Consider the following 10,614-nt stretch of genomic DNA (forward strand, 5'->3'; position numbering starts at 1 on the left):
CCTTTGAATTTCCATATAAATATTAGAATTAAGTTATCAATTTCTTTGGAAAGTCCTGCTGAGATTTTGATCGAAACTATGTTGAATATATAGACCAATTTAGGAAGGATTGTCATTTAAATAATATTTAGTCTTCCAATCTGTTTATCCTATATCTCTCCATCTATTTAGTCTTCTTTAATTTCACTAAGCAGAGTTTTATAATTTTTAGTATATAGGACTTATATATACTTTGTAAAATTTATCCCAAATTATTTAATGTTTTTAATACAATTTTAAGTGATAACTTTTCCATTTTTTAATTTTCCAACTGTTCATTGTTTACTAGCATAGAATACAATTGATTTCGTGTATTGATCTCGTATACTGAAATCTTTTGTTTGTAGATATAATTTAGTAGCTATTAGAACTAATTCCTTAGAGTTATACATAAATCATGTTGTCTGTCAATAAAGAGAGTTTAACTTCTTTCTTTCCAATCTGGATATCTTTTCCCCCTTTCTGCTACCGTGTTTAGCTGGTGAGTATCTCCTAAAAATATAGATTAGAAGTGATGAGAGCAGACTTGCTTTCCTTGTTTCTGGTCTTAGGGGGAAAGTACCCAATATTTCACCATTAAAAATAATGTTAACACACGCAGCCGACGCGGTTGGTGGTTGCCGGCGGTGTGGGGTTTCTTAAAACTGTTCCCTGCGGAGCCAGTCAGCAGCCAACATGTCTAACAGAAACAATAACAAGCTGCCCAGCAACCTGCCGCAGTTACAGAATCTGATCAAGTGGGATCTGCCAGCCTACGTCGAGGAGTTTCTACAGCAGTATAATCACTACAAATCCAATGTGGAGATTTTCAAATTACAACCAAACAAACCTAGCAAAGAACTGGCAGAGCTGGTGACGTTTATGGCACAGATTGGTCACTGCTATCCAGAACATTTAGGTAATTTTCCTCAAGAGCTGAAAGATCTTCTCTCCTACAGTCACACTGTCTTGGATCCAGATCTTCAAATGACGTTTTGCAAAGCTTTGATCTTGCTGAGAAATAAGAATCTCATCAATCCATCAAATTTGCTAGAACTCTTCTTTGAACTTCTGTGATGCCGTGATAAGCTTCTGCGAAAGACTTTATACACACATATTGTCACTGATATCAAGAATATAAATGCAAAACACAAGAACAATAAAGTGAGTATAGTGTTGCAGAATTTCATGTACACCATGTTAAGAGACAGCAATGCAACTGCAGCCAAGATATCTTTGGATGTGATGATTGAACTCTACAGAAGAAACATCTGGAATGATGCCAAAACTGTCAATGTGATCACAACTGCATGTTTCTCTGAGGTCACCGAGATATTAGTTGCTGCTTTGACATTTTTCCTTGGGAAAGATGAAGAGGAGAAACAGGACAGCGACTCAGAATCTGAGGATAAAGGACCAACAGCAAGAGACCTGCTAGTGCAATATGCCACAGGGAAGAAGAGCTCCAGACACAAGAAAAAGTTGGAAAAGGCTATGAAAGTGATCAAGAAACAAAAAAAGAAGAAAAAACCAGAGGTCTTTAACTTTTCAGCTATTCATTTGATTCGTGATCCCCAAGATTTTGCAGAAAAACTACTAAAGCAGCTAGAGAGCTCTACGGAGAGGTTTGAGGTGAAAATGATGCTCATGAACCTCATCTCCAGATGGGTGGGAATTCACGAGCTTTTTCTCTTTAACTTCTATCCATTTGTGCAAAGGTTTCTGCAGCCCCACCAAAGAGAAGTAACGAAGATCCTTCTGTTTGCTGCCCAAGCATCTCATCACTTAGTACCCCCAGAGATCATTCAGTCAGTGCTCATGACTGTGGCCAACAATTTTGACACCAACAAGAACTCTGGGGAGGTCATGACAGTAGGAATCAATGCTATAAAAGAGATAACAGCTCGATGTCCTCTAGCCATGCCTGAAGAACTTCTCCAAGACCTAGCTCAGTATAAAACACACAGAGATAAGAATGTGATGATGTCTGCAAGAACTTTGATTCAGCTCTTCCAAACACTGAATCCTAAGATGTTGCAGAAGAAATTCTGGGGTAAGCCTACAGAGGCCTCCATAGAAGGAAGAGTGCAAGAGTAAGAATATGGAGTAATTTTAGATGCTAAAGATTACATTCCAGGAGCAGAAGTTCTAGAATTTGAAAAAGAAGAGGATGCTGAAAACGATGAAGATGGGTGGGAAAGTACCAGTCTCAGTGAGGAGGCAGATGCCGATGGTGAGTGGGTTGATGTGCACCGCTCTTCAGATGAAGAACAGCAAGAAATATCCAAGAAGCTCAACAGCATGCCCATGGAGGAGCGGAAAGCCAAAGCTGCAGCCATTAGCACGAGCCGAGTTTTAACTCAGGAAGACTCCAGACTGCATGGCCCAAATGAGGAAAGAACTCAACGCTGCCCCAGGGAAAGCCCAAAAGAGGAAATATATTGAAATCGATAGTGATGAGGATCCCGGGGGTGAGTTACTTTCTCTTCGGGACATTGAACGCCTTCTTAAGAAGCCAAAGTCTGACAAGGAGACAAGACTAGCAACGGCAATGGCTGGAAAGACAGACCGAAAAGAATTTGTGAGGAAGAAAACCAAAATGAACCCATTTTCCAGTTCCACAAATAAAGAGAAGAAAAAACAGAAGAACTTTATGATGATGCGATATAGCCATAATGTCCGGTCAAAAACCGAGTGTTCCTTCCGAGAAAAGCAGCTGGCACTACGAGATGCATTTTTGAAAAAGAGAAAAAGAATGAAGTAATCTCAAAGCAAATTTTCCACTCCAAGAAGAATGCTAAATTTGTATCATTATTTTGGAAAATTAGTTAACCAAAAATATTTATTTACATTAAAAAGTCCTGAAGCACTATATTGTGAAAAACATAGTAAACTTGGTAGCAATTTAAAAATAATAAAAATAATAATGTTAGCTTGTGTAGCTGTTTATCAAGTTTATGGTGGTGCCTTCTATTTTCTGTTTGCTGAAAGTTTTTATTGTAAATATATATTAAATTATGTGAAATGCTTTTATGTATCTATTGAGATGGTCTCATTTTTCTCCATTACTCTTGTTATTATCCTGAAATAAACTGATTGATTATTGAATGTTGTATCAATCTAGCATTCCTGGGTTAAACCATAAATGTTCATACTGTATTATTCTTTGTTATATATTGATGGATTTGATGTACAGTGTTAAGGATTTTTCCTTGAATGTCCATGAGGGATTTTTTTCTGTAGTATTTTTCCTTCCTGTAATGACTTTGCTTGGTTTTAGTACCATGGTAATGTGGGACTCATAAAGTGAATTAGGAAGTGGTCACATTTCCTATATTTTCTGAATGATTTTGCACAGAATTATTATTCTTATTTAAATGTGTGATAGGATTCATCAGTGAAGAAAATTATCCTTGGCATTTTCTTAGTGGAAAGGAATTTAATAACAAATTCAATATACATCTATTCAGATTTTATATTTCTTGTGTTTGAGTAATTTTGTCTTTCAAGGAATTTATCCATTTCATCTAAATTTATAAAATATTTTGGCATAGAATTGTAATATTCCCTGATTATACAGTAAAAGAGTGTATGGTCTGTAATAATGCTGTCTCTCGTTCCTGATATTGATAATTTATGTTTTATTCCTCTTTTTCTTGAACAGTCTAATCTAGAGATTTATCAATTTGATTGATTTTTAAAAGAACCAGTGTTTTGTTTCATTACTTTTCTTTATTGTTTATAGCTATAAATTTCCCTCTAAACACTGCTTTATTTGTGCCCCACAAATTTTTATACATTATTTTTTATATTTGTGTGTTGCTGGTCATTGAGTTCAAAAGAGTTTCTAATTTCCCTGCAAATTTTTCTCTGAGCCATGGCTTATTTTTAAGTGTGCTATTTAACTTTCCAATTCTGGAGGACTGCAGATAGCTTTTTGTTGTTCACTTCAATTTAATTCCATTGTAGTCAGAGAATATGTGTATGATTTAATATTTTTCAAAATTAATTGAGATTCCTTTCATGCATTAGCATATAGTCTATCTTAGTGAATGTTCCAGGCACATTGGAAAAGAATATGTATTCTGCTATTGGGGGGAGTAGTCTATAAAGGTCAATTAGGTCAAATTTGTTGATAGATTTGATCAGGTCTTATATATATTTACTAATTTTCTACCTTCTTGTTTAGTTAATTACTGATAATTGTTATAATCTTAAGGGCGGGCTCCACACTGAGCAGGGAGTCTGCTTCTCTCCCTCTTCCTCTCCCTCTGCCCCCCGCCCCACTCATGTGCATGCACTCTCTTTCTCTAAAATAAATAAATAAATCTTTTTTTAAAAAAAGAATTGTTATAATCCTTTAGTTTTTGTTTGTCCTGGAAACTCTTTATCTCTCCTATTCTGAATGACAGCCTTGCTGGATAAAGTATTCTTGGCTGCATATTCTTCCCGTTTAGCACATTGAATGTATCATTCCAGTCCTTTCTGGCCTGCCAGGTCTCTGTGGACAAGTTGGCTGCCAGCCTTATGTGTCTACCCTTGTCAGTTAAGAACCTGTTGTCCTGAGCTGCTTTCAGGATTTTCTCTTTATCTTTGAAATGTGTAAGCTTCACTATTATATGTCGAGGTGTTGCCATATTTTTATTGATTTTGAAGGGGGATCTCTGTGCCTCCTGGACTTGAATGCCTGTTTCCTTCCCCAGATTAGGGAAGCTCTCAGCTATAATTTGTTCAAATAAACCTTCTGCTCATCTCCTCCTCTCTTCATCTTCTGGGACCCCTATTATCTGGACATTATTTCACTTTATGGAATTGTTGAGTTCTCAAAGTCTCCCTTCGTGATCCAGTAATTGTCTTTCTCTCTTCTTTTCCGCTCCCTTATTTTCCATCATTTTATATTCTCTATTACTGACTCTTCTGTCTCATTTGTCCTTGCTTTTAGAGCTTCTATTTGGGACTGCATCTCAGTAAGAGCATTTTAATTTTGGCCTGACTAGATTTTAGTTCTTTTATTTCTCCAGAAGGGGATTCTCTAGTGTCTTCTATGCTTATTTCAAGCCCAGCTAGTATCTTTATAATCATTGTTTTAAATTCTAGTTCAGACATCTTACTTATATCCTTATTGATTAAATCCCTGGCAGTGAGTACTACTTCCTGTTTGGTCTTTTGGGATGAATTTCTCCATCTCGTCATTTTGTCCAGAAAAGAATAGAAGAAAGAGAAGAGACAACAATAACAACAACAGAAAAAAAAGAAAAAACAAAAACAAAACAAAATAAGAAAAAAATCAAACAACAAACAGAACAAAACAAAAAACTAGATCCTGAGTGTGTTTTGGTCTGCTAGTTAAAAGAAACCAGATCCCCAAATAGGAAGGACAAAAAATTTATATATATACAAAAATAAAATAAAGTACAATGAAAGGAAACCAAAAGTAAAATATATATAATATATATACAAAAACTTACAAAGAATAAAGAAAGAATTGAAAAAATAAGAAAATAGCTGAAAAAATAATACTGAAAGACTAAAGAATTAAAAAAAAAAAAAAAAAAACAGGAATGCTATATATTGTTTTCCCCAAAAGCTGAAGCTTTGCAGTTCTCTATGATCAGTAAACTTGGTGCTAGCCAGTTGTTCCTGCTGGTCTTCTGGGGGAAGAGCCTGTTGCACTGATTCTCAGGTGCCTTACCCTTGTGGAAAAGCATCTCCCTTGCGGGGGGCCAGGCTCAGGGTAAGAGGCCCCAGATTCCACTATGTGGCGCTGTTTTGCTCCCTGAAGGCTTTGAGCACCAATGGGCAGGATGAAAATGGTGGCACCCCACTCTCTAGCCCCAGAGCTGAAAGTTTGTGCCCCCTGCTCTTCAGTGAGCCCTCACAGAAAAGCAGTCAACCACTCTTGTCTCCCTGGTTTCCATGGGAACTCTGTGTTCACCCAGGCTGTGACCAAGCCTTTTTATCTCAGGCACACTACTGAGTTTCAAGACTCCAAATTATAAGGACTCTTTGCAGTGCAGACCCACGCTGTTCCTCTCAGGGGAGGGAGGGGGGTCTCGCCATTGCTTTCTGCCTTTTGCTGGGCCCCTGCTAGGAGAGATGTCGTAGAATCGTGCAACACTTCAGTTTATAGCAACACAGAGCAGAAAGCCTGCACCTAGACTCGCTCTTTTCAGCCGGCTTCCCTGCTCTTATACATGGGAACTCCGCCCCACTCAGGCATCTCCATTCTTCCTGTGACCGCACGGGATGCTGAGACCACGCTGTCCCACCTGGGATTCTGCCCCACTTAGCTACCTGAGCACCTTTAAGCCAGGGACGTCCCCCACTGTAGCAGACTTCTAAAAGTTCCGATTTTTCACTCCATTACTTATGATACTTTGCGGTAGCCTCCTTAAGCCAGGTCCCTCCCCATTGCATTATCCTCTCTCTCTCTCTCTCTCTCTCTCTCTCTATATATATATATATATATATATATATATATATATCAGCCCAGATTCAAGTCTCTGCACCTCCTACCTTCCAAGAGGTGGTCGCTTTTCTGTTTGTAAAATTGCAGCATTTCTTTTTTCAGATCTCTGATTGATTTTGCAGGTGTTCAGAATGATTTGATAACTACCTACTGGATTCCAGGGACCAGACGAACTTAGGGTCCCCTAGTCCTCCACTATCTTAACTCCTCCCCAAAAGGCATTTTCATGTATTACATCTTTATGTAGAGAAATTGGACCCTCACATATTGCTGATAGAAATATAAAATAATGTAGACACTTTAGAAAATAGATTAGAGGGGTGCCTGGGTGGCTCAGTCGGTTAAGTGGCTGCCTTCGGCTCAGGTCATGATCCCAGAGTCCTGGGATCCAGCCCCGCATCAGGCTCCCTGCTCAGCGGGGAGCCTGCTTCTCCCTCTCCCTCTCCCTCTGCCTGCCACTCCCCCCTGCTGGTGCTCTCTCTCTCTCCTCTCTGTCAAATAAATAAATAAATAAATAAAATCTTAAAAGAAAAGAAAACAGATTAGATTAGCAGTTTCTTATAAAGTTGAATATGTGCTTACCATATGCCACAGCAATATCACTCCCGTATCTGCCCAGGAGAAATGAAAACATGCTTTTAAATTTGTATGTGACTGTTTACAGCAGCCGTATTCCCAACAGCCTAAAAGTAGAAACAATTCAAATGTCTTTCAGCTGGTAAATAAACAGAAGTGGTATATCCGTACAGTAGAATATTACTCAGCAATAAATAATAGAATGAAGTACCAATATATGTTGCAACATGGATGAAACTCAAAAACATTTTGCCCAGTGAAAGAAATACAAAAGAGTACACGTTGTATGCTTCCATTTATATTAAATGTCTAGAAAAGGCAAATGTGTAGAATAGTTCAGTGTTTGCCAGGGGCTGGGGGTGTTATTGCAGAGCGACTGTAGTTGGGGGAGGGTAGTGATGAATTGTTCTAAAATTAGATTGTGATGTTAGTTGCACAACTCAGTAAATATATTAAAATCATTGAATTGGGTGATGTCAGGGTCAGTAGCATAGCAGGGAACTCCAAGGCCTTATCCCTCCACAGAAACACCCATTGGGTTGAAATGTTTGGGGGGCTGGGGAGATTGACAGAATGAATGATTCACCATAAATCTTTTGATATATTTTGATTTCTGAATCTTACAGATGTATTACTGCTTCTAAAACTTAACGCAAACAAATTCATTTTTTCAGGGAAGTAAAAAAGCACAAGTGATCCTTTTAAGAAACCTAACTGTGACCTATATAAAAGTAAAGAGAGCAGCCAGTTTGTGATACATATGAGGATTGGGACCTGTGTGTTCAGTGAACACCAAGGGTGAAATAAGTAATTCAGGGCTGGATGCAACAGAGAAGAATAGGACTCTGGGTCTGAACACCAGCAAGGGACATGCAAACACCACCCATAAGCCCGTCATTTTTTAATAAAATAGAGATTCATCCCACAGTACCACTGCTTAAATGAAATAATCTATGTAATGTGGATTACATAGCTCAAGGAATTGAGACGACAGCAGAGCAGAAAATATGCAGAGTTTATCCCCTTCTAAAGTCAGATGATTCTAGCCCTATCACTTACCAGCTGTGCTGTCCCAAAAAATGACGCTACTCTGAACCCAATTTCTCATATTTAAAGTAGGGAGGATCCATACTTCACAAGGTTGATGTGACAACAACACAACGTCTGGAAAGCATCTGAAATAGTACCTCAAATATAGCATGCACTTATAACACTGGGTGTTCCAAAAAGGAGAAAAACTGATGGATTTAACTTTGAGTGAGACTAAAAACGGACTTCTTTAGTCCTCTTATATGTGTTAGATTGGCAGTGTGTAACAGAATAGCAACGTACACACACACCTGTAAGGTCTGAGACAAATCAGAAAGAGAAGAGGTCCTCAAAACAGGCAGAGAAGGAAATAAAGGGAAAAGACTAAATTTGACTAAACAGAGTAAAGGGTCAATAGCTAGTTTCCTGTAAACTGAACTCAAAGAACCACAATCCTCATTCTTAAGGAAGTATTGAAGCACAGTCATGGGGAGACGTGGATGTAATGATTGCTTACCTTAACTTCGTTATATTTTTCTAAATGCTTCAAAGCCATCTGCTGGCTTTAAAAAAACTATCCATGTGTCTTTGAATATAAGATACAAAGCCTGTAAATTTTTAACTTTTGTCTTTGTAACCCACACATGGCAGAGAAGAAACACAATATTTTGAGTGTTTTTCTCAGATAGATAGCCCTAGGGACTACATGGGTGATGATTTCATCTGGTTAAATAGAGAATGGACTGAGAAAGAGGCAGAGTTTTGAAAGGGGAACATAAAAAAGAAAATCATACAAATACACGTCTATGCTTTCCTTTAGAAATCTTTTTGGTTTTTTTTTGTTTTTTTGTTTTTGTTTTTGTTTTTAACTGGGATGTAATTTCTTTCTACACATAGCCAGGAAGATTAAAAAAAAAAAAAAAAAAAAGGCTAAATCTTCACCACATTCTGAAGGGAACAATCCAGAGGCCACAGTGAGGTCAGGAACAGGCTGATTTGGGGATACAGTGGGTGTGCACATTAAGTGGCCATTCAGTCTGGAATAAGATAATGGTTAAGTTGGGGGGCTCAGCAGCTGTCTGGGTGTTCAAACGCCTCAGTCCCTTCTCTAAACGTTACCTGCCCTGGGCTTGGGGTGGGCTGTGCCATACTCTCTCTACATTCTTTCTAAGTGAATTTATCCAGTCACAGTGCTTCCCATGTGTATATTCCCAAGCTTGACTTCCTATCTGAGCTCCAGATTCATTTTTTTCCAGCTACCTGCATGATAGTTCTATTTGGATATCTAACAGGCATCTCAGATTTTACGTGATACGACTTTCCCACTCTTCCAACCCAGATGTGCCTCTGGCAAAAGTCCCTAAATTAATAAGTAGCACTACTGTCAACCCAGGTGTCCAAGTCCAAACATCAGAACGTAGATTATTTTCATTTCTCCTTCTTCACCTCTGGTCCATGAGCCAACCTTGTTGACTCATCCAAGTCCAGCTAGTCCAATGTGTCTCATCCTCCATTTGTGAGCCTCCTCCCCAATTCAGCCACCAACATCTCTCATTGGACCAACTATAGTATCTCCTGACTGGCCTCCCAGCTTCAGCTCTTCCCCACCCCCTACATTCTTCAAAGCAGCCAGACTCACTGACTTAACATTCAAGGGGATTTATTGTACTTCATATTCAGTATCACAGATTTGAGTTTCAGCCTTGACCATGTATTCTTCAGCTCTTCTAATAAGGTAATTTTGGTTTTCTGGTACCACATTACTTTACTGGAAGAAAGGGCACAATTGAAGAAAAAAATATATTTAGATGTTTTGTAAGGGCAGTATGCATGTCCAGCATGGTGACTTACGAACTCACTCCCCTGTCTGTGGGAAAGGGAGCTGAGGCTCAGTTACACTGTCACTTTCGCCCAGGGTAGCTTGTCAAAGAGATACTCTGCCAAGCTGGCTTCTGGTGTCTCCATCATGCTTACCCAGTTAACAAAATTTAACATTTGCATATATCAGTAAACTAAAAGTTTTCAAGTAAAATTTAAGAACCCTTTATTTTAATGCCTGCCCGATCCCATTCCCTCCACTTTCTCCAGAGGCAACCCCAACTGTGACTGTCAGGTCATGTTTTTATACTTTTACCATGCACTGGCTCCCACATTCACCAGGGCTCCACCTCACCCCACCCCACCCCATTCCACCCCGCCCCCATATGCCTGCATCATTTATAAAGGGAAGTTTGATTTTGTGTTTTCCAGGATCCATAGAATACCTTCTCCCTCCATCTCTGGAGATCCTGAGCTGTGTGTGGTTGGGGCATGGGTGGGTGGAGGGACTGCTGGAAAGGTGAGAGATTTGCACACGAATCAACCAGAGAACTTTAACAAATAATTTTATTGGAAGAAATGGCAAAACTGGAAGAAAAAAAACTGGAATGTTTTGCAAAGGCAATACTGCAATATGCATGCTCGGCATGGTGATCAGGGAAAGTCACCATGCACCCTGTGGCTATAGGGGAAACAGTCCCAAC

The 10,614-nt window shown here is 38.9% G+C and overlaps 1 pseudogene; it reads left to right on the top strand.

Annotated features, from left to right (window-relative positions):
* The first annotated feature begins 714 nt into the window (after window positions 1-714).
* LOC148163046 (protein SDA1 homolog pseudogene) lies at window positions 715-2,782 on the top strand (annotated as a pseudogene).
* The last annotated feature ends 7,832 nt before the right edge of the window (window positions 2,783-10,614 follow it).

Source organism: Eumetopias jubatus, unplaced genomic scaffold (assembly GCF_037043125.1).
Source record: "Eumetopias jubatus isolate StellerSeaLion01/CBP00866 unplaced genomic scaffold, mEumJub1_p1.0 scaffold_11, whole genome shotgun sequence".
NCBI lineage: Eukaryota > Metazoa > Chordata > Mammalia > Carnivora > Otariidae > Eumetopias > Eumetopias jubatus.